At 41.8% G+C, this 24806-nt stretch overlaps 1 pseudogene; it reads right to left on the bottom strand.

The window, feature by feature from the left end:
* Nucleotides 1-24806, bottom strand: part of LOC148342328 (uncharacterized) — a 55352-nt pseudogene that overhangs the window by 8346 nt on the left and 22200 nt on the right.

The raw sequence follows: 24806 nt of genomic DNA, 5'->3' as shown, positions 1-24806 counted from the left end.
TTTTTCTCCAGTGTGTGTTCTTGTGTGGCTTGTTAAATTTGCCTTATGAGAGAAGCATTTTCCACAAACTGAGCAGGAAAAAGATTTTTCACCACTGTGTGTTCTTGTGTGGATTGTTAAATCAAACTTTTGAGAGAAGCATTTTCCACAAACTGAGCAGGAAAAAGGTTTATCTCCACTGTGTGTTCTTGTGTGAATTATTAATTGAGACTTTTGAGAGAAACTCTTGCCACAAACTGAGCAGGAAAAAGGTTTTTCTCCACTGCGTATTCTTTTGTGTGCTATTAACCTTGCCTTTTCAGAGAAACCTTTTCCGCAAAATGAGCAGGAAAAATGTTTATCTCCACTGTGTGTTCTTGTGTGCCTTACAAAATGAGACTTTCGAGAGAAGCTTTTGCCACAAACCGAGCAGGAAAAAGGGTTTTCACCACTGTGTGTTTTTCTGTGCCCTTTTAAAGACAGCTTTGAAGTGAATGAGTCAGTGTGACATGCCCTTTCACCTTTGGCTTGCCCACCGTCAACGTCATCATCGTCATGAGCGTCTGATGTGTCCTCATTATGTACTTGTGATGGCCCCCAGTGGTCTTCATCACCTTCTGTTGTCACGTGATGACTTGAGCTGCTGCTTGGAGGCTCCGCCCCTCTGTTGTCCTCACTCACATTCTTTTTTTCATCTTCAGTCTTTATAGGGACAACATTCACTGGTGACTTGTTGATCTCCTCCTCCTCCTCCTTTTTGATGTGAGTCAAATCTGGCTCCTCTTTCACAGAACAGAGATCATTTTGTCTGACGTCTGCAGGACACAAAAAGACAAATTTGGTTTGGTCAAGTCAAATCTCAGGCGGCGACTTTGTCTTATTTTCTACCGTGCTACCTTGACTTGTGCCTGCCGCACACGGAGCAATGCGTGCGACCCCGATTTGGACCGGACCATGGGGGCATTTCACAAAATTACGTCCTACGATGTAAGCCTCCATTTTCTAGCAGCACAACAGTGATAAACGAGCATTTAAAAAGGAAGCACGTTGCGGCTGATGCCGATTTCATTCCTGACATAGTCACAGACGTTTCTGGAAGCGAGCTGAAGTTCGCACACACAGGATATTGTGTGCGTCTGATGGAACACCTGTTGTGGGACCCTAATTTATTAATGGGGGCCACTGGGGGCCATCGCAACATAATGTCATTGATAAAATGGGAATCCTTCAAGTGAAATATGTTTACAAGTATTTCTGTTAGGTTCGCCGGTCAGCGAGGAGGGGGTGGACCCAAAATGCGAGGAAGCCGGGATTAGGGTAACTTAAAGGGAATTTATTCAACAAAACGAAACCAAAAGGCAACAAGGTACTAGGGACAAAATAAAACAATGAGGACGAACAAGGGCGCGACAGGACAGAACTGAACTAGACTGTGAAACGGGGACAATAACAAGTGACTACGAGCTATGATCAGGAATGACAGCAAAGAGTAACGGTGGCATGAGGAAAGGGCAAAGCAATTGCAGTGCTGTCCGCAAATGGGGCAATGCGCCGACGCTGAGCTGTCGGCACGGGGTGGTTAAGTAGTCCATTGATTAGGGGAGCAGATGGGAGTCAGGTGTGCGGGGCTAACGGGGAACAGGTGCGTGGCTGGAGGGAACGGAGAGCTGAGGGGAAACGCCCCTACTCAGCCTACCGGGGTAAACAAAAACAAGGACAAGGCATGGGACGTGAAAAATGACAACAAAGCCCTGCCATGACCGACACGGATCATGACAATTTATTTTTGCATTTAGAGATAGAACTAAATGTTCCTGGGCTTGTTGGTAGAAAAGGGGGTTGTGGCGTTCTCCCTTTTTAAGCCCATAGCAAGCCAAAGATGCAGATGCATTCCTTGCAGCATGCGCTTGTTCACCGATGAGATCCGTGCAACCTTGGATGGATGCATTAAATGTATTTTAAATGTTTGGATGAGGTGAAACAACGCACACGAGCACAAAACAGTGCAGAGCCACCGGAGGTTCATTGACCGAGCCAGTAAAAATTTCATAAATAAGACCAATACGTACTTGATTTATTTAAAAAAAATTAATCCTTTGTGCTTTATCCACTAAAATTCATCAACCGCCATTGATCTTTTTGCCGCAGTGTGCACAGTTTTTGTCAAAAACGAGACAAGTCTGCACAAATGAATCACCCAGCCAAGATTGTCTTTGTCACTTGCAAGGAGCAGTCCGCCAAAGAGAAAAGCGTTCCCGCTCCTGTGCGGCGTTTTATTGAAGCGCAGCAAAGCAATTTGTATGTCAACTCATAAAGAATGGAAAAACATGAACACTTTGACTTTATCACACTTCTGTTCAATGCGAGCTAAACGGTTTTCTGTCAAACACGGTTCAAGACGTGCATCTGTTTTTGTGGCTTCCTGCTAAACTGCCAGCATAGACACAACTCTGTTACCACTGAACTCACGTTTTCCTGTTTAAGAGGTCCATGTTTTTGTGACCTTCTATTAACCCGTAAGCATAGTTTTGAAACATGATGACATGACAAACTTAATTTCTTTCACAATAATATAAAAACTTTCGCAGATATTGCAAAAACAAATTGGAGAAGCTGTGGAGCAGAGCACAACATCAGCACAACCATAGTGTCGAAATTCTGAAAATGTTCCATAACAGAGGAATTCGCAATGGGTGCTGAAACACCACACCCTGCAAGTCACATGGAGTATTCTACATCTGAAATTAACTCTGCCAACCGTCTTCACCAATGGGCCGAAATCTTTAGTATGATGATGCGCACCGATAGTTAATGTGATTTGTGGCTCCGCGAACAGAGACAATTCATACCGTTTCCTCTGCTCTGGGGCAAGGCACACATGCGAGGCAGCACCGGTAGACATCACAAATACATAATCCTAATGCAAGACGCACTTCTGACCCTCGAAATTGGGTGAATGCATCCTGACAAACCAAATCATCAGAACTCAGTGTTCAATGAAAAGGACCAATTGGTGGTTTGAAGGGGTGGAGGCGGCTTCACTGGGCAAACCAGAGCAGGAACAGGACGGACCACCCGCGGGAGGATGGAGACCCTGGTCTCAGAGCTGCCCAGTCTACTGGAACGGAGGACAACATAAGCTTCCCCCGGCGGAAGTGCACAGTCAAATTCAGTCCCACTCGAATTCCAATGTTTGTTTCACAGGTGCAGGTTCAGTCCATGGCAGTGACTCGGCCAATCTCAAGAGTCCCACAAACGTGACAGTGTTGTTGCTCATTGGGATATGCAGAAGGAGCTTGCAAAGCGTGGAATATCTTGTTCCAGCATCTAAAACTGTTGTCCATCAATCGTCACCGGAATGCCAAGACTTGCCGGTCCTTGAATGCTGAGGCTCCGCGGGCACCCCTATCGTGGAATGTGGTTCCAATCGGGTTGAGGCGTCAAGTGTGTGTTTGGAAGCCATAGAAGCGTTGTCGGAGGGGGTAGCGGTGGCGCCCCCGTGCTAGAGGAGCTCTTTGTGACAGGCATGGCGCTGGACCACAGGATGGCACATTTCAGGAAGTGGCTCGGTTTGGACCACTCATCACCCAGTGACCCCACAGCAAAAGCACGTCCCACTCACAACCCATGTCTATAACCACCCCTACTTCTGTTACGTGACCTTGTTGACCGGCCGGTGCGGACAACAAGCCTGCTGTGGGCACTGCGTCACCAGAACCTGGCCAAGGAGCAGCGGAAACGGAAAGAGCAGACGCAATGGGAGCTGCATGCGTCGGATGCTGCATTAGCTGCTTCCCGGGTTTTATTCCCCCCCCCCCCATATTCTTTTTTCCTTTCCCGGTGAATTAGCACTCTTGGCGGCCTGGACCCGCAGGTGTAACAATTCTTTTTCTCCAGCCAATACAATATTTTCTTTCATCAATGCAAAAACGGGGGTTCTACTCATACTGATTAGCAGTTTCTCATTGACGGACTGTTTCGCTTGATGTCAGTAACTGGGAGGTGCACGCCCTCGAGGACGGCCACCCGGCACAGCTGAGTGATGGTGACACTATTGGACGGGTCACTGGCGGAAGCTTCAATCCATTCGCGTCTCGCCCCGTCTCCCATAAGAGCTCACCAACTTAATCCCTCATCATATTTTACAAAAGCCAATGCCAATTGGTTTTGTCTTCTGTTTATGATTCATATTCAATCCCCATGAACACGTCAACTATAATTTAGCTATTCTTTTTTAACTAACTAATATAACCCCGTTTTCCTCAACCCATGAGTCAGTATTCTTTGAAGTGGATTATCCGCAGACTAAAAATTTCTCATTTAATTTATATCAATTAACTGTATCTCAAAAGTCCCCTCATAACATGATAATTCATCATATTCCTGTCATTTCCATCTCAAAATGTCGTTCCATTAATTGAATTACCGTCGTACATCCGTCGCCAAACTGAAGTATGGAACATTAGATGTTTTTTTTTTTTTTTCCCGTTTTACATGACCTTTAACCTTGCATGTCCTGTTTCAACAAAATTGTCTCTCTTATCAGTGTTAACGTTTTCATCACTCAGGGCTTTTCCGTGTTGACAAATCACATTCCACGGAACATGCATTCATCCTTTTATGATCTTAGATTTCTCTATTTAAATCACCGCTTCTTGCAATGAAGATTAATTTCACCCCAATGATTATGTAGCCAATTATCTTTCTCATTCTAATTTTGCTTTAGTTATTATCCAAATTTTTGAACATTTTTTATGCTGCATCTTTCAATGCACACTAGGACGCACACGCGTTAGTTGAACTGATAAAACGGAATATTAATGCAATAACATTTGGGTTTTAGAAGGGGCAATTCGGCACTGGTTTATAACTATCACCCCTTATCTCCTGCGTGGGGGCTGCCTGACTTCCTGTTCCCACAGTAGATGGAGGTGAGATCACAGCGCTCTGCTTGCATTCTTCCTGCTGGGCCCAATCTTCAACAATTTCACCTCTGCATGATCATTGTTGACATGTCCTATTAAAAATCCTCACATGCAAAAAACAATTACGAGAACAAAATACTGCACCTATCTCCCCCCCTTTGACACATGCCCCACATGTGTCAACACAAATAACAATAAAAACAAACGAAGCAGCAACCCCCCTAATTAGGCCGAACTTTCACGTACTTTCATCTCATCTCTTCACAAACCCCTGCGTACATCCTGTGCCAATACGGGGCGGACCGCAGCCAGGTTTTTGATTTTGCGTGGCCTTGACCAGAACACGAGTAATCACAGGGTACGTATCTGAACAGCGGAGTTGAACCGGCCCAGAAAAAGAGGGATCCTGCTCAAATTTGCCACACGTACTCAAAATGACCCAATAGGTACACAGAATAAGTCACTTGATGGTTGGGGTCAATTTTTGTGATTAGAGGGGGGGTACTTATTGTGGCAGAGGCTGCCAGAATCAGTCCCCCCATGGTAACTTTCCTACTGCGTAAGTGGTCAATGAATGCACCTCGAGTCCGACGCAGAACGTTTTTATTCTTTTGCTACTCTTGACGCGGCTATCGGTGGTTATAAAAAATAAACAAATCAGTCAATTGGAATACAATTACGTGTTCTCTAACAGGATACCACCTATCTGTATGATGCCACTTAATTTGATCTCGCTGGAAACACGATATAGCCCACGTCACTAATCCTCTCCCCTTTTCATCGTGTTTTAATGACTGAAATTCCTTTATGGTAGCTTCATTGATTGCGAAATTTCTTTGGTCTAACTAATGCAAATGCAGGGAATTTCCCCCCGATTTCGGCGCAGTCAAACGCTTCCTTTACGTGTTAAATTGTAGCGATTGGTGTGCTGAAACCCACACCGACGAAGACTACCACTTTTATGGAAACCCTAGTTTAAATGACAGCAAATCAAAAACACAAACTCATACATTCTTCGTGCCTTTCAATGAAAACAAACGTAGTAACATCGCGCCGCCTTCAGTCAATGCGTGTGCGCAGGGGATACAGATTTTGGCAGGGGGAAAGTACTTTGGCACGACACCGGCGTGCGTGAGCGGAGCGCGAGGCTGTCAGTTATGAATGAATAAATGAATAAATAAATAAATGAAAAATGCCACCTTTCATTTCACAAGGCACACCGGACTGCGTACCAGCAGGTAAAAGTCAAAGTAATTAAATAAATACAAAAAGAAGTAATTGAATAAATACAAAAATAATGGCTGGGGAATAAAAAAATAATACGTTTTAATAATATTTTTTTGTTATAACATGAATTTCACTCTCTCTCTCTCTCTACCCGTGTATATATATATATATATATATATATATATTTTTAAGCATTTTTTAAGGTGTGCCGCTACTTCGCACCTATATATATTTATATATAGGTGCGAAGTAATATATATATATATATATATATATATATATATATATATATATATATATATATATATATATACACACACACACACGTTTTTTTTTGTTTGTTTTTTTTTGAAGGTGCGACGCTACTTCACGGATTTTCAGTTTTCGCGGGTGGTCTCGGTCCCCATTAACCGCGATAACCGGGGGTTCACTGTATTTCGATTGTTGGCATTATTTTAAACACTTACGGGACCGAAGGTCAATTATTTAATTTAGCAGGTTCATATTTACTGAATATGTTCAACATTGATTGTTAAAGATGTGCTCTCAAAGTCCTTACTTTGTTACGTATGTTTATGATGTATTACTTTGTCACATGCATGCTTATGATGTGCCGCCCCTTTCATCCCTTTTATCCTTTGTAGCCTCAGAATAAAATCACTTCTTCCATACTGTGAGACGAGACAGGTTGTGTGCAGTTATTCCTCTGTCAATACAGAAATTCTGGTTTGCTGATCCTGAAAATAGTTGGACGCGATACTACTGCTGCGTAGTACCACTCTGCCAACATTGATTAAACAAAAAGCATTTTTCAAATGTATGTAGAAGTACAGTGCATAGATAAGATTGACTGGGATTGTAGTCATGGTGTTTACTGATGCATTCATATGCTAAATTTGTATGACTAAGTTTCAAGTTTGGCTGCCAGGATGGTCGAGTGGTCTAAGGCGCCGCGTTCAGGACCCAGTCTCCCCAGGAGGCCTGGGTTCGAATCTCGAATTTCCCCATTGTGGGACTAATAAAGGGAATATTATTATTATTATTATTATTAAATGTAAGACCTCAAAATTGCACACATAGTATTTTCATGACCCACACTCTCATTCAGAACAAACAGATTCAGTCTGCTCAGGTCAAACTGATGACAAACCAGATAGCACTTCATGGACAAATACAACAAAACACATTCTCCACATAGGCCATAGAAGATACAAACATATCAAGTTGGGCAGGGGAGGACGTCACAGGGACACTATCAAGAACACCAAAAACATAACAATTTCATCTGTGAAAACATAGACCACACAATCTGTACACTGACGAGATTACAGGGGAAGGAGAGACTGAGAGACTGCCGCCTGCCTGAGAAGGTCAGCCTTGGACGTGGAACGTGGGAAGGAGCAAGGACGACAGATTCAACCTACATGTCCCTTGACAAAGAAAACCTCCTAGAAAATGTGAGGCTGGGCTGAGATCAGCGCAACATTTTTGGATTGGGCTCGTCCGAGTACAGTTTCTCGTCAGATTAAGAAAAAGCCGCCTAGATATCTGTATTTGTACGATTACCTGAACTCCAGAAATCGAAGAAACTAAAATATCGCAACCCTAATCAGCTGTTGTTGAGTCTTTATTTGGCCCTTTTCTTCTTGAGTACAAAAAACGAACACGCATTGGAGTAAGTTTGGCTTTGAAGATTCATTTACTAAATGTTTCTCATTTTCTCAGTGGCTCAACTCCAACAGTGGATATAAACATACACTACATCTGTCATCATAGTTTTGAAACATAATGACATGACAAACTTAATTTCTTTAGCAACATATAAATACCGGAATATGTAAAATGTTAAATAATCAGTTCGAATTTTAAAATGGGGGAAAAAAACACGGAGTTTACCCCCCACAAATGGTTATTCTTTGGCATATATTTTCGGCACTGATTTCATTTGGCATAAACAAATGTTAAGCAGACCTGCAAGTAAACGGCAATATTCAAAAATAAAACGGCAATAACCTTGAACGATTTCCCCAAACAACTTAATGTTGTGATGCATATTTTTAACGATAAAAAGTCGTTCTTTACAAAGCAAATGAGAGTTAGACGTGTACAAACCTGCTTCGTTCTCTTCTTTTATTCCACAAAGTTCCACTTTGTACTTGGGTGTCGTTCTTTCACACATTTTCAAACGTCAATCTCAACAAATCCGCACTTGGTCTCTGCTTGGCGATAACTCGTGTGCTTCTCTTTGTTCGATGAGATGAAAGAAAGATGGCATCGTTTTTCAAAGTCCCACTGAAAGGATTTCCTGTTCGTCACGAAAGTGGAAGAACAGGACACACCCCGCTGTGATATGATTGGCTGCTGGCTGTGTGGAGCACTGTCACCAACTCACCGACAGATGTCGCCATTTGCGATGCAAATCATTGTTATCTTCTTCTAAACATCGAGAAAAACCTAAGATGCACATGAAGAAACATTTTAGTTCCCAAATATGAACTTGAGAGATGTATTGAATTTTACTTTTGTTGCTGGTTTTGTTTTCACATCTGACACCATGTTGTTGGTTGGACAGTATTCCAAATGTATTTCTCTATTATTAACAGTTGACATGATAAAGTGAAACTTTATGTCAACATATTTGCCTTTTTACAGGGTTTTTCGCCAGCGACGTGGTTGTGAATTTTAAATTAAAATACATCACTGTTTTATTCTCTAAATGTTAGAGTCTTAAAAAATGGTTTCAGTGTTTATAACTTAACTAACTTAAATATTTCATTATTCGTTTCAGTATTCATTAAACTACGGTGATTCATTATTTATTTCAAGATTCATTGAACTGTTTTAGTAATAATTTAGTATTCAATGTTTACTCGTTACTGTAGTTACTTTTTCAATATTTGTGTCACTATTTTGTTCAATCTAATATTAATATTAATAAGGCTTTGGCCTTACAGCAAGCAAACCAACTTGGTGTAAGGCCTCAACCGCAGAGAGAAGAAAAATGGTCGTGGGGGAGGTGCGCCGCCAGGAAGAGGCTGAAAGGTCTGCAAAGGCTGTCTCGCTTGCCAAGCAGGGACAGTGGATGAGGTGGGAAGGCCTGGAGAAAAGAAAGTTTGGCTGGAGGGATCTCTGGGAGATGGAAGCTAGCAACATCAGCTTCATCATCAGAGCTACCAATGACGTGCTCCCATCCCCAAAAAACCTCCACCAGTGGTATGGCGAAGATCCAACCTGTGCCCTCTGCCCAACACCAGCAACTCTCAAACACATCCTGACTGGTTGTAAGACCAGCCTCACACAAGGCCGCTATACCTGGAGGCACAACCAGGTCCTCAAGAGCTTGGCAGCAGTGCTTGAAAGCAAGAGAATTACCATCAACTCCTTGCCCTTAAGAGCCACCACTACCATTACAGCACCAAAATTTGTCAGAGAGGGACAGAAAAAGCCCCACCATCCTTTTCTCAAGACAGAAGTTGGTCAGCTAACCAAAGGCCCGGGATTGGAAGATGCTGGTCGACATAGGTCAGCAACTAATCTTCCCAGCAGAGATTGCAGCCACCACCCTAAGGCCAGACTTAGTGCTGTGGTCCCCTTCACTGAAGGCTGTCTACATTGCAGAGCTGACAGTCCCGTGGGAAAATGCAGTTGAAGAGGCCTATGAGCGTAAGAAGTTGCGCTACACTGAACTGGCGGCGGACGCACAACAACGAGGGTGGAAAGCCAAGGTCTATCCCGTCGAAGTTGGATGCAGAGGGTTTGTGGCCTCATCAACCATCAAGCTGCTGAAAGACCTGGGCATCCATGGACAGGCTCTGCGGCACACAGTCAGATCGCTCTCTAAAGCGGCTGAAAGAAGCAGCCAGTGGATCTGGATGAAGAGGAAGGACCCCAATTGGGCTCATAGATCAGCAACATGACCCCCGCACCCCCTCCCCATCCCACCACTAATCTCCGTCATCCCACTTGAGTACCCAGGGCAGAACCATCCACCACAGTTGATTGGGCATGGGACACAAGCGCGGGCGTGATCAACCCGCCGCTGGCCACCATCGATGAGGGTGTCTAGTGATAAAGGCCGAAACACCCAGTGATTTGATGGAACACTACTGACGATGTGTCCCAAATTGACATCTCTCCCATCCCAACCATGAGACACAAGCCCCATGCCACTCTCAACAGCAAGCCTAACCTCATGCGAATACCATCTATCGGCACAATGGACAGTTTACCATCACGTGCAGTGTTTTATGATTCTATATATATCTATATTTTTATATATATATATATATAATTTTTGGGGGACGAAGAAATATATTTCAGAAATACGTGATTAAAGCGTGACATCATCAGAAGGCGCGAGGGCCACCGAAAAACCCTTTTTTATCTCATCTTTTGGCGGATCATATCAAATATAACGAACTAAATGGTACCAACATTTTAGGCTCAGAGCTGACTATCACTCAGTTAGCAGACACGGGGAGGACATGCAAACTCCACACAAGATGGCCGGAGCCGGGATCGAACCCGATCAGCTCCGGCCATCTTGTGTGTCCTCCCCGTGCCTGCGTGGGTTTCCTCCGGGTACTCCGGTTTCCTCCCACATGCGAAAAACATGCATGGCATGCCGATTGAACACTCTAAATTGCCCCTAGGTATGAGTGTGAGCGCGGATGGTTGTTCGTCTCTGTGTGCCCTGCAATTGGCTGGCAACCAGTTCAGGGTGTCCCCCGCCTACTGCCCGAAGATAGCTGGGAAAGGCACTACCCCCACCACCCCCACCCCCGCGACCCTAGTGAGGAGAAGCGGTTCAGAAGATGGATGGATATATATATATATATATATATATATATATATATATATATAAGTGGTGTCAGAAAAACGTGTTTAATCCAACACCCCTCTTTAACGGCGTCAATATTTTTAACGAGCGATTACGACTCATCTTGGCCTAATAAACAAAGTAGTCCTATGACGTAGCACTGACGCTTGCGAGACCGGAAAAAAAACATCAAGCATGCGAAATTTAGGACACGCCTGCATGGGCTTGCTGTGGGGATTTTTCGCCGGTTTATAGAACTAAAAGCATCATGGCGATTGGTAAAAATGACGCAAATTCAATTCTGAACGTCAATTTTTTTTTTAACTTACCTCATGGTGTCATTGATAAGAGCAAAGTCATTTGTGTGTATTGCCATCGTGAACTGAACTCCTATCGCAGCACGTCCAGTTTAAAATACCATTTGATTGCCAAGTACACCGCTGATGCCAATTCTCCAGCCCCTTGTCAAACCCAGGCATCCATGGATAATTTGCAACTGAAACCGATGGATGGATCAACTAAATTGAGACTCACCAAAGCCATAGCGAAGTCGGTGGCCACTGCGTGTAAGCATCATGGAGGACGAAGGTCTGGCTGAAATACTTGGCATTGCGTCTATAGATATCTTCATTGTAACCCTCATTCAAGATTTGCAGGAAGCGGGGAAGGCGGAAGCTCATCGTCAGGAGAACGTGATGATGTGACCTCATTATGTGCTTGTGATGACCCCCAGTGGTCTTCATCACCCTGTGATAACTTCAGCTGCTGCTTGGAGGCTCCGCCCCTTTGTTGTCCTCACTCTCACCCTTGTTTTCATCTTCAGTCTTTATAGGGACACAATTCAGTGGTGACTTGTTGATCTCCTCCTCCTCCTTTTTGATGTGAGTCAAGTCTGGCTCCTCTTTCACAGAACAGAGATAGTCTGTAGGACACAAAAAGACAAAACACACATTTGGTTTGGTCAAGTCAAACCTCAGGCGGTGACTTAATTGTTTCTACACTGCTACCTTGACTTGTGCCTGCCTCACATAGAGCAATGCGTGCCACCCGGATTTGGACCGGTCCATGGGGTAGGGGGGAATTTCACCAAATTAAACCTCCCTTTCATAGCAGCACGGCAGTGATAATCGAGCATTTAAATACATAAACACTCAAAAAAGGCCAAAAAATGGACAAAGCTGCATAAGGGTGATTTTATTTTATTTTTTTACATATGCTTTAGGAATGTTTGTATTTGAGAACGGTGTTTTTTTTGTGTCCACTGTGTGAAGGTTCATTTGTTCTGACATACCTTATGATCCTAGGATCTGGTTTTTAGGAGATGTTGATATGATTCATGTGGATTGTCACAAATATAATTTGTTAGCCAGCACTGCTGGGAAAAAAATAGTACTCGTCAATTGGAAGTGTGAGAAGTCACCATCTTAGAGTCACAGGTTGAATGAACTTTCTTCTTATTGTACGGCAGAAAATATTTTGTTTGGAGTTCGGAGGAAGCCCACAATCTTTGGAAAAATCTGGGGAAATTTCCTTTACATTATGCCAACGTTGTCTCCTACCGGGTAGCATTTCTGTACTTGACAGGGGTTGTTCAAATATTTTTTGTTTAGCGGTAATGTGGCATAATATTTATTTATTTATATTTTTCATCTTGACCCTTAGTTGGATTTTTATACTTGCAAAAAAGATGTTTGATTGGTTAGTGTGTATGCTGTTTTGATGTTAATAAAAGCTAAATAAAAAAAAAGGCAAAAACCTTGAACGCATTTTCCTCTAACAAATGGATGTGTTGATGCATATAGTTAACAATAGAAAGTTGTTCTTTACAAGCAACCAAACCTTGACCCAGAGAGTCTCAACAACTATAGCCCGGTTTCAAATCTTCCGTTTATTGCAAAAATTCTTGAAAAGGTCATAGCGCAACAACTTAATGAATATTAGACTGCTAATAATCAATTTGAACCTTTCCAATCGGGATTTAGAGCCGACCACTCTACTGAGACGGCCCTTGCTAAAGTTACTAATGATCTTCTCATAGCTTTGGACGCCGACACCTCATCAATATTACTCTTACTCGATCTTAGTGCCGCTTTTGATACCGTTGATCATAAAATATTATTAAAACGCCTTGAAACGTGTGTTGGCATTTCAGGTTCAGCGCTTTCTTGGTTTAATTCGTATCTGTCGGAGAGGACGCACCGTGTAATTCATGGCAATACGACTTCGGATCTTTGTAAGATCACATGTGGAGTTCCGCAGGGATCGGTACTTGGACCTCTATTGTTTAGCATCTACATGCTACCGCTTGGTGATATTATACGGAAATATAACATTAGTTTTCACTGTTATGCTGATGATACGCAATTATATATGCCGTTGGATATAACGAATCCGCGTGATTGCGATAAATTAGAGGAATGTCTTTCCGAAATTAAACAATGGATGTCTCTCAATTTTTTTGCGTCTTAACTCAGATAAAACCGAGATGCTTATCAATGGACCAGCGCGTCATCTGTACCTTTTCAAAGACACCACTCTGAGTATCGATAAATATAATATTGCCCAAAAGGATTCAACAAAAAATCTTGGTGTTATATTTGACGCAACTATGTCGTTTCAAATGCACAGAAAAAATATTACTCGAACTGTGTTTTTTCATCTGCGTAACATTGCTAAAATTCGCCCAATTCTATCAACTTGTGATGCAGAAATCTTAATCCATGCGTTTGTTACGTCTCGCCACGACTATTGTAACATTTTGCTCTCGGGTCTCCCCATGTCTAGAAATAGAATAGAATAGAATAGAAATCCCTTTATTGTCATTGTACTCAAGTGTGCCACGAGATTAGAGGGCTCCCCTCTCCAGTGCAATACAACAATAATACAGACAAATATATAAATTAGATAAATAAATAAGACAGTGCACTGGAATTCAGTACTGAATCGGGCATATAGAAACACATCACAATGCTGTTTTGCAAGGTTAGGGTGGTCTCGTGTATTAAAAGACTAGGACGAGAAAGTTTGATCATATTACCCCGATACTAGACAATTTGCATTGGCTTCCGGTCCACTTGAGAGGTGATTTTAAAGTTCTGCTAAACCTTCGCTCACAAAATGCTGGTCTTTTAGTGATGCCGCGAGCCAAAAAGAAGTCTGCAGGTTCTCGAGCGTTCTCTATTCGGGCAACAATTCTTTGGAATGCACTACCCTCAGATATTAGAGGCGCCACCTCAGTAGAAATGTTCAAAACACTATTAAAGACGCATTTATACTCTTGTGCATTTAGCTGAAATATTTGTTGGCCTGTTGACTGCCGCTTTTTTTCTTTTTTCTCTTTTGTTTTCTTTTCTGCCCCCTTTTCCCCCGGCTGGGGGATTAGGTGAAGGTGATCCGCTAGGAAGTTTAAGGCATTGACCAACTGGGCATGCACCTGTTCCAGTGATGTCGTCTTCCTATACTTTAGCATCTAATTTAATTATTTGTTGGCCTGTTTACTGCCGCTTCTTCTCTTTTCTGCCCCCTCCTACCCCTGCTTGGGAATTAGATGATGGGGACCTGCAATGAAGATTACGGCATTGACCAACCGGGGAGGGACCTGCTCTGCCGAAGTCGTCTTCATGCAGCGCCTCTTCTGATTTCCTTATATTTCAGCACTTCGTTGAACTACTTGTTGGCCTGTTTACTGCTTCTGTTCTTTGTTTCTTTTTTCTGTTCCCAATTCCCGGGCTTGGGAATTAGGTGATGGTGATTCACTTGGAAGTGGCTGTTCTGAATTTACACCAACTGACCGGTACAAAATCGAAGGCTCATCCTTGGATATGCTGCCATGGAGATTACGGCCCTGGATGAGGATCCAGTCCACTGAAGTCATCTTCCTGCAGCACTTCATTCAATTGACTCTCACATTATCTCATCTATTATTGCATAGCATCATTTTATGTGTCAAATGTTGCCCAGTTGGCATCCATTGCAGCCTGGTCATCCTGGAAGGGGAATTCCCCTATCTGTGGTCCCTTCTCAAGGTTTCTCACCTTTCCCCTAATGGGATTTTGAGTTTTTCCTTGCCCTCCTGGGGGTTAAGATCAGTGGATGTCAATTGTGGTGATGTAAAGCCCTTTGAGACTGTCTGTGATTTAGGGCGATACAAATAAAATTGACTTGACTTGTTGCATATGCATTCCCATCACGCTAATCTTTGGGATTTCCCTCCAAAAGTACCCCAGAGGGAGAGCAGATGCGTCTCCCCGTTGATACGACCAGTCTACTCGTGACCACCTTAAATTACTTCCATACCCTGGAAGGTCACTGACCTGGCGAGAGAATTGCCCCCACCATAAACAATGCTCAGGCCTATTTTCTATCTCTTTTATTCAGAAAGTGAAATATTAAATGTATGTGAGGGGATATTTGAAGACTTTGAGTTTTGTTCAATGGACCATACCTATACGACCCAGCCAAACACACCGAGAAAACCAGCGCTGACTCCAGTCGCCATCATGTTGCCAACTCCTGACATGCCAAAACCTTTGAGAGAAACTGAGCCGATTTGCGTTTCTGTTTCTGGTTCTTTTTATAGTTCAACTTCTAGTTTAGTTTTTCACCTTTTCACACTGCGTAATGGAGGCCAGTTGAGCAAGTGGAACAAGTGATTTTATTGATGACTGTGGAAGGTACCGATTTCATAAGCAGTTTCTTCTCACACCTTTTCCATTAAGTACGATTAAAAAGACAACTGAAAAGCATAACGTTAACAAATGTTATTCCAGGCAAAGGCAATTAATTTTATTTACATGTTTGAAGTAAACACACAAAAAAAAAAATCATCACTCAGACACAATGGTTCTTCTGGCAATGATCACATTGGCTTAGTGTCAATAAAAGAGCTTTGCAAAACTAAATTTATCATATTTCATTCAAAATCACATCTACATCTTACCACAAAGAGTCAGTTCCTTCAGTTTTTTGTTATCTTTTTTTAAGCTTCAAGGATCGCTGCTATTCTCACCAGCACAATCGTGTCTCTTAGCACTCCGTTTAGTGGAGAATTTTTTAGCACAAACGCTGCAACTGAATAGCTTGTCTCCACTGTGTGTTCTTGTGTGGATTCCTAAATTTGACTTTACAGAGAAGCTTTTGCCACAAACTGAGCAGGAAAAGGGTTTTTCTCCACTGTGTATTCTTCTATGTTTAGTTAAATCTTGCTTTTGAGAGAAACTCTTGCCACAAACTGAGCAGGAAAAAGGTTTTTCACCACTGTGTGTTCTTGTGTGTCTTGTTAAAGTTGACTTATACAGGAAGCTTTGGCCACAAACTGAGCAGGGATAAGGTTTTTCACCACTGTGTGTTCTTGTGTGTTCTGTTAAATATGTCTTTCTTGAGAAGCATTTTCCACAAAATGAGCAGGAAAAAGGTTTTTCACCACTGTGTGTTGTTGTGTTTTGTTAAACTTATCTTATGAGAGAAACTCTTGCCACAAACTGAGCAGGAAAAAGGTTTTTCTCCAGTGTGTGTTCTTGTGTGCCTTGTTAATTGTGCCTTTTGAGAGAAGCTTTTGCCACAAACTGAGCAGGAAAAAGGTTTTTCACCACTGTGTGTTGTTCTATGTTTTGTTAAAGTTGACTTATCAAAAAAGCTTCTGCCACAAACGGAGCAGGAAAAGGGTTTTTCTCCAGTGTGTATTCTTCTATGTTTAGTTAAATCTTGCTTTTGAGAGAAACTCTTGCCACAAACTGAGCAGGAAAAAGGTTTTTCACCACTGTGTGCTCTTGTGTGTTCTGTTAAATACGTCTTTCTTGAGAAGCATTTTCCACAAACTGAGCAGGAAAAAGGTTTTTCACCACTGTGTGTTGTTGTGTGTTTTGTTAAACTTATCTTATGAGAGAAACTCTTGCCAAAAACTGAGCAGGAAAAAGGTTTTTCTCCAGTGTGTGTTCTTGTGTGCCTTGTTAATTGTGCCTTTTGAGAGAAGCTTTTGCCACAAACTGAGCAGGAAAAAGGTTTTTCTCCAGTGTGTGTTCTTGTGTGCCTTACTAAAGACTTTGAAGAGAAGCATTTACTGCAAACTGAGCAAGAAAAAAGTTTTTCTCCACTGTGTGTTCTTGTGTGGTTTGTTCAATGCGACTTTTGAGAGAAACTCTTGCCACAAACTGAGCAGGAAAAGGGTTTTTCTCCAGTGTGTGTTTTTGTGTGCCCTTTTAAAGACAACTTTGAAGTTAATGAGTCTGTGTGACATGCCCTTTCACCTTTAGCTTGCCCATCGTCAACGTCATCATTGTCATGAGCGTCTGATAATGTGTCCTCATTATGTACTTGTGATGGTCCCCATTGGTCTTCATCACCTTCTGTTGTCACGTGACTACTTGAGATGCTGCTTGGAGGCTCCGCCCCTCTGTTGTCCTCACTCTCATCCTTGTTTTCATCTTCAGTCTTGATTGGGACACCGTTCACTGGTGACTTGTTGATCTCCTCCTCCTCCTCCTCCTTTTTGATGTGAGTCAAGTCTGGCTCCTCTTTCACAGAACAGAGATAGTAGGATAGTAGGACACAAAAAGACAAAACACACATTTGGTTTGGTCAAGTCAAAGCTCATGCGGTGACTTTGTCTTATATTGTTTCTACTGTGCTACCTTGACTTGTGCCTGCCGCATACGGAGCAATGCGTGCGACCCCAACTTGGACCGGACTATGGGGGCATTTCACAAAATTACGTCCGACGATGTAAACCTCCTTTTAGCAGCACAACAGTGATAAACGAGCATTTAAAAAGGAAGCACGTTGCGGCTGATGCCCGATTTCATTCCTGAATTAGTCACAGACGTTTCTGGAAGCGAGCTGAAGTTAGCACACACAGGCTATTGTGTGCGTCTGATGGAACACCTGTTGTGGGACCCAAACATATTGATGCAGACCACTGGGGGCCATCGCAACATAATGTCATTGATAGAAAAGAAATCCTTCAAGTGAAATATGTTTACAAGTATTTCATTTTGCATTTAGAGATAGTTTCATCGTGGGTACTTTTTGCTTCCATTATAATCTGAATACCAAAAAGAATTAAAGGGGCCCTGGCATCATAGTCGCTATTTATTGCATGATTTACGTTCGTTTTTGTTTTTTTTCTCTCCAAAATGACTTTTAGCCTGCTAGTACGTTCCAACATTCCCCTTTTTACTTTTTAAAAAAAAATAATTTCTGTTTCTAAATAAAATTTAAAACAAAATTATGTTTGAAGAGACAAAATCCCTACACATAAGCATTAAGCAACAACACTTTCACACTGACTTTCATGTTGACATATTTGAATAATGACTGTTTATATGAAAGTTATCCAATACATATTCAAATTAGACTAAGATACACCATAATATTATAAGAGTTCCCTGAATTATTTTGTAACTGCAATGATGGTTAACAGCTATAGGGTGTCAGTAATGAGTAACAAAGTAACACAACACCTCCCACTGTTACGTCATCATTGTCTTTTGCATACATTATCAAGAACTATGAGTTGCAGACGAGATGCAAACCACCTGGGCCACAGGAACTTTATTACCAGGAACTAAATGTTCCTGGCCTTGTTGGTAGAAAAGGGGGTTGTGACGTTCTCCCTTTTTAAGCCCATAGTAAGCTAAAGATGCAGATGCATTCCTTGCAGCATGCGCTTGTTCACTGATGAGATCCGTGCAACCCTGGATGGATGCATTCAATGTATTTTAAATGTTTGGATGAGGTGAAACTATGCACATGTGCACAAAACAGTGCAGAGCCACCGTAGGTTCATTGACCGAGCCAGTACAAAGTTCATGAGACCAATACGTATTTGATTTTTTTTTTAATTATTCCTTTGTTTTATCCACTAAAATTCATCAACCGCCATTGATCTTTTTGCCGCAGTGTGCACAGTTTTTAGAGTCAGGTTGAATCATTCCATAAGGAATTGCTTGAACATGATATGTCAGAGAGGTTTTTGTCAAAAACGAGACAAGCCTGCACAAATAAATCACCCAGCCAAGATTGTCTTTGTCACTTGTGAGGAGCAGTCCGGCAAAGAGAAAAGCGTTCCCGCTCCTGTGCGGCGTTTTATTGAAGCAATTTATATATGCCAACCCATAAAGAATGGAAAAACATGAACACTTTGACTTCATCACACCCGTCCACACTCTTCCTGTTGTTCGAACGGTTTCAGCTTGCAAGACATGTTTGGGTCACAATTCTGTTAAATGCGAGCTAAACGGTTTCCTGTCGAACACGGTTCAAGACGTGCATCGGTTTTTGTGGCTTCCTGCTCAACTGCCAGCATAGACACAACTCTGTTACCACTGAACTCACGTTTTCCTGTTTAAGAGGTCCATGTTTTTGTGACCTTCTATTAACCCGTAAGCATAGTTTTGAAACATGATGACATGACAAACTTAATTTCTTTCACAATAATATAAAAACATTCGCAGATATCGCAAAAACAAATTGGGGAAGCTGTGGAGCAGAGCACAACATCAGTCAGACCCCGGGTCCACAACCCCTCTGGCAGAGATGCAAACAGAGCTTTCGCTTCAGAGGGAACCATTCACTGTCTACCATAGTGCGAGAAATTCGGAAAATGTTCCGTCACAGAAGAATTCGGAATGGGTGCTGAAACACCACACCCTTCTTGTGACGGAGTATTCGACATCAAAAATTAACTCTGCCAAAAGTCTTCACCAATGGGCCGAAATCTTTAGTATGATGATGCGCACCGATAGTTAATGTGATTTGTGGCTCAGCGATCATAGACAATTCATAGCGTTTCCTCTGCTCTGGGGCAAGGCACACATGCGAGGCAGCACCGGTAGACATCACAAAAACATAATCCTAATGCAAGATGCACTTCTGACCCTCGGAATTGGGTGAATGCATCCCGACAAACCAAATAATCATAACTCAGTGTTCAATGCAAAGGACCAATTGGTGGTTTGAATGGGTGGAGGCAGCTTCACTGGGCAAACCAGAGCAGGAACAGGACGTACCACCCGCGGGAGGATGGAGACCTTGGTCTCAGAGCGGCCCAGTTGACTGGAACGGAGGACAACATATGCTTCCCCTGGCGGAAGTGCACAGTCAAATTCAGTCCCTTCTGGAAATTCAGTCCCACTCAAATTCCAATGTTTCACAAGTGCGGGTTCGGTCCACGGCAGTGACTCGGCCAATCTCAAGAGTCCCACAAGGGTGACAGTGTTGTTGCTCACTGTGATATGCAGAAGGAGCTTGCAAAGCGTGGAATATCTTGTTCCACCATCAAAAACTGTTGTCCATCAATCGTCACCGGAATGCCAAGACCTGCCGGTCCTTGAATACTGAGGCTCCGCGGGCACCCCTATCGTGGAATGGGTTCCCAATCGGGTTGAGGCGTCAAGTGTGCGTTTGGAAGCCATAGAAGCGTTGTCGGAGGAGGGGGTAGCGATGGCGCCCCCGTGATAGAGGACCTCTTTGTGACTGGCGTGGCGCTGGACCACAGGATGGCACATTTCAGGAAGTGGCTCGGTTTGGACCGCTCATCACCCAGTGACACCACATCCCACAGCAAAAGCACGCCCCACTCACAACCCATGTCTATAACCACCCCTACTTCTGTTACGTGACCTTGTTGACTGGTCGGTGCGGACAACAAGCCTGCTGTGGCGCTGCGTCACCAGAACCTGGCCCAGGAGCAGCGGAAACGGAAAGAGCAGACGCAATGGGAGCTGCATGCGTCGGCTGCTGCATGAGCTGCTTCCGCCCCGTTTTATTTAATTTTTTTCCCCCCATATTCTTTTTTTCTTTTCCCGGTGAATTAGTGTAACAATTCTTTTTCTACATCCAATACAATATTTTCTTTCATCGATGCAAAAACGGGGGTTCTACTCATACTGATTAGCAGTTTCTCATTGACGGACTGTTCCGCATGATGTCAGTAACTGGGAGGCGCACGTCCTCGAGGACGGCCACCCGGCACAGCTGAGTGGTGGTGACACTATTGGACGGGTCACTGGCGGAAGCTTCAATCCATTCGCGTCTCGCCCCGTCTCCCATAAGAGCTCACCAACTTAATCCCTCATCATATTTTACAAATGCCAATGCCAATTGGTTTTGCCTTCTGTTTATGATTCATATTCAATCCCCATGAACACGTCAACTATAATTTAGCTATTCTTTTTTAACTAACTAATATAACCCCGTTTTCCTCAATGAGTCAGTATTCTTTGAAGTGGATTATATATATATATATATATATATATATATATATGTATATGTATATATATATATATATATATATATGTATATATATATATATATATATATGTATATATATATATATATATATATATATATATATATATGTATATGTATATATATATATATATGTATATGTATATATATATGTATATATATGTATATATATATATACACATGTATATATATATACATGTATATATATATACATGTATATATATATACACGTTTTTTTTTTTTTTTTGAAGGTGCGACGCTACTTCACGGATTTTCAGTTTTCGCGGGTGGTCTCGATAACTGGGGGTTCACTGTATTTCGATTGCTGGCATTATTTTAAACACTTACGGGACCGAAGGTCAATTATTTAATTTAGCAGGTTCATATTTACTGAATATGTTCAACATTGATTGTTAAAGATGTGCTCTCAAAGTCCTTACTTTGTTACGTATGTTTATGATGTATTACTTTGTCACATGCATGCTTATGATGTGCCGCCCCTTTCATCCCTTTTATCCTTTGTAGCCTCAGAATAAAATCACTTCTTCCACACTGTCAGACGAGACAGGTTGTGTGCAGTTATTCCTCTGTCAATACAGAAATTCTGGTTTGCTGATCCTGAAAATAGTTGGACGCGATACTACTGCTGCGTAGTACCACTCTGCCAACATTGATTAAACAAAAAGCATTTATCAAATGAAAGTAGAAGTACAGTGCATCGATAAGATTGACTGGGATTGTAGTCATGGTGTTTACTGATGCATTTATATGACTTCGTTTAAATGTAAAACCTCAAAATTACACACATAGTATTTTCATGACCCACACTCTCATTCAGAACAAACAAATTCAGTCTGCTCAGGACAAACTGATGACAAACCAGATAGCACTTCATGGACAAATACGACAAAACACATTCTCCACATAGGCCATAGAAGATACAAACATATCAAGTTGGGCCGGGGAGGACGTCACCGGGACGCGATCAAGAACACCAAAAACACAACAATTTGATCTGGGAAAACATACACCACACAATCTGTACACTGACGAGATTACAGGGGAATGTGAGCAGGAGAGACGGAGAGACTGCCTGAGAAGGTCAGCCTTGGACCTGGAACGTGGACGGGCCGGGGGAAGGAGCAAGGACGACCGATTCAACCTACATGACCCTTGACATAAAAAACCTCCTATAAAATGTGAGGCTGGGCTGAGATCAGCGCGCCATTTTTCGATTGTGCTCGTCCGAGTACAGTTTCTCGTCAGATTAAGAAAAAGACGCCCAGATATCTGTATTTGTACTATTTCCCGAACTCCAGAAATCGAAGAAACTAAAATATCAAAACTCCAATCAGTTGTTGTTGAGTCTTTATTTGGTTCTTTTCTTTTTGAGTACAAAAAACGAACACGCATTGGAGTAAGTTTGGCTTTTAAGATTCATTTACGAAATGTTTCTGATTTTCTCGGTGGCTCAACTCCAACAGTGGATATAAAAATACACTACATCTGTCAGCATAGTTTTGAAACATGATGACATGACATACTAAATTTCTTTAACAACATATAAAAACCGGAATAAGTAAAATGTTAAATATTCAGTTCAAATTTTAAACTGAGAAAAAAAACACGGAGTTTATCCCCCACTAAAGGTTATTCTTTGGCATATATTTTCTGGACTGATTTCATTTGGCATAAACAAATGTTCAGCAACCCGGCAAGTAAAAGGCAATAATTAAAAATAAAACGGCAATAACCTTGAACGATTTCCCCAAACAACTTAATGTTGTGATGCATATTTTTAACGATAAAAAGTCGTTCTTTACAAAGCAAATGAGAGTTAGACGTGTAAAAACCTGCTTCGTTCTCTTCTTTTATTCCACAAAGTTCCACTTTGTACTTGGGTGTCGTTCTTTCACACATTTTCAAACGTCAATCTCAACAAATCCGCACTTGGTCTCTGCTTGGCGATAACTCGCGTGCTTCTCTTTGTTCGACGAGACGAATGAAAGAGAGACCGTCTTCAAAGTCCCACTGAAAGGATTTCCTGTTCGTCACGAAAGCGGAAGAACAGGACACACCCCGCTGTGATATGATTGGCTGCTGGCTTTGTGGAGCACTGTCACCAACTCACCGACAGTTGTCGCCATTTGCGATGCAAATCATTGTTATCTTCTTCTAAACATTGGAAAAACGTACGATTTGAACCGTATGCACATGAACAAACATTTTAGTTCCCAAATATGAACTTGAGAGATGTATTGAATTTTATTTTTGTTGCTGGTTTTGTTAAAACATCTGACACCATGTTGTTGGTTGGATAGTATTCCAAATGTATTTCCCTATTTTTAACAGTTGACATGATAAAGTGATACTTTATGTCAACATATTTGCACCTTTGCAGAGTTTTTCAACAGGTTGCGATGTGGTTGCGAATTTTAAATGAAAATATGTCACTGTTTTATTACTTAACTGTTATTGTTTTCGAAAATGATTTAGGTATTTCTTTCAGTACTTTAATATTTCATTATTCGTTTCAGTATTCATTAAACTACAATAATTCACTATTAATTTCAAGATTCATTGAACTGCTTTAGGATTAATTTAGTATTCAATGTTTAATCGTGACAGTATTTACTTTTTAAATTTTTGTTTCACCATTTTGTTCAATCTTAATCTTATGGAAAATTATTTTGCAAGCGCCAACACAAGGTTTTTAAAGATAAAGATAAAGATGTCCTTTAATAGTCCCACAATGGGTAAATCTGCAGTGTTACAGCAGCAAAGGTATAGATCACAGAGGCGGCGGCGCAATGTAGCCGTTAATGTATAACATTAGCAGCAGACATTCAGAAAAAGCAAACCTATGCGAATATACACAGTATATACGTAAATACACAAATCCCCATGTGTATATACACACTTACATCCCACAACATATACAAGCGTAAGGAAACACTCCGAATGTCTGTCTATGGTAAAGGAAATTAATAAAAATACTGCAATGATAAGACGACTGCAATGGTAAATGAAGGATTGTATTATGATTGCTGGCATTATTTTAAACACTGATACAGGACAGAAGGTCAATTATTTAATTTAGCAGGTTCATATTTACGGAATATTTTAAACATTGATGAAACAATAAGCATTTATCAAATGAAACTAGAAGCACTGGTCACAAGAATGACTGGGATGGTAGGCCTGATGTTTACTGATTTATTATATTTTTCTCATATGCTAAATTTATAGTACTTCGTTTAAATGTGTGAACTTTATTGAAATTTTGGGTAGTGAGAACAAATTTGCACACATAGCATTTCCATGACCTGCATTCACATTCACAGCACTTCATGGTCAAATACGACGAAGCACATTCTCCAAATTGGCTGTAGAGATGCAAACACACCAAATTTGGCACTAGAGGTGTCACATAGACACTATCGCAAAAAATACATTCCCGAAAGACATAACAACTGGAGATCGGACCACATGCACGTACGCATACACACACACAGACATGGATACATACACCTGCACATAACATTCCCTTTATTAGTCCCACAATGGGGAAATTCGAGATTCGAACCCTGGCCTCCTGGGGAGACTGGGAC

Source organism: Idiotropiscis lumnitzeri, chromosome 2 (genome assembly GCF_059441095.1).
Source record: "Idiotropiscis lumnitzeri isolate Australia: NSW breed Sydney's pygmy pipehorse chromosome 2, RoL_Ilum_1.0, whole genome shotgun sequence".
Classification (NCBI taxonomy): domain Eukaryota; kingdom Metazoa; phylum Chordata; class Actinopteri; order Syngnathiformes; family Syngnathidae; genus Idiotropiscis; species Idiotropiscis lumnitzeri.
The sequence above is the reverse complement of the archived record's forward strand: the minus strand, read 5'-3'. Positions and strand labels throughout refer to the sequence as shown.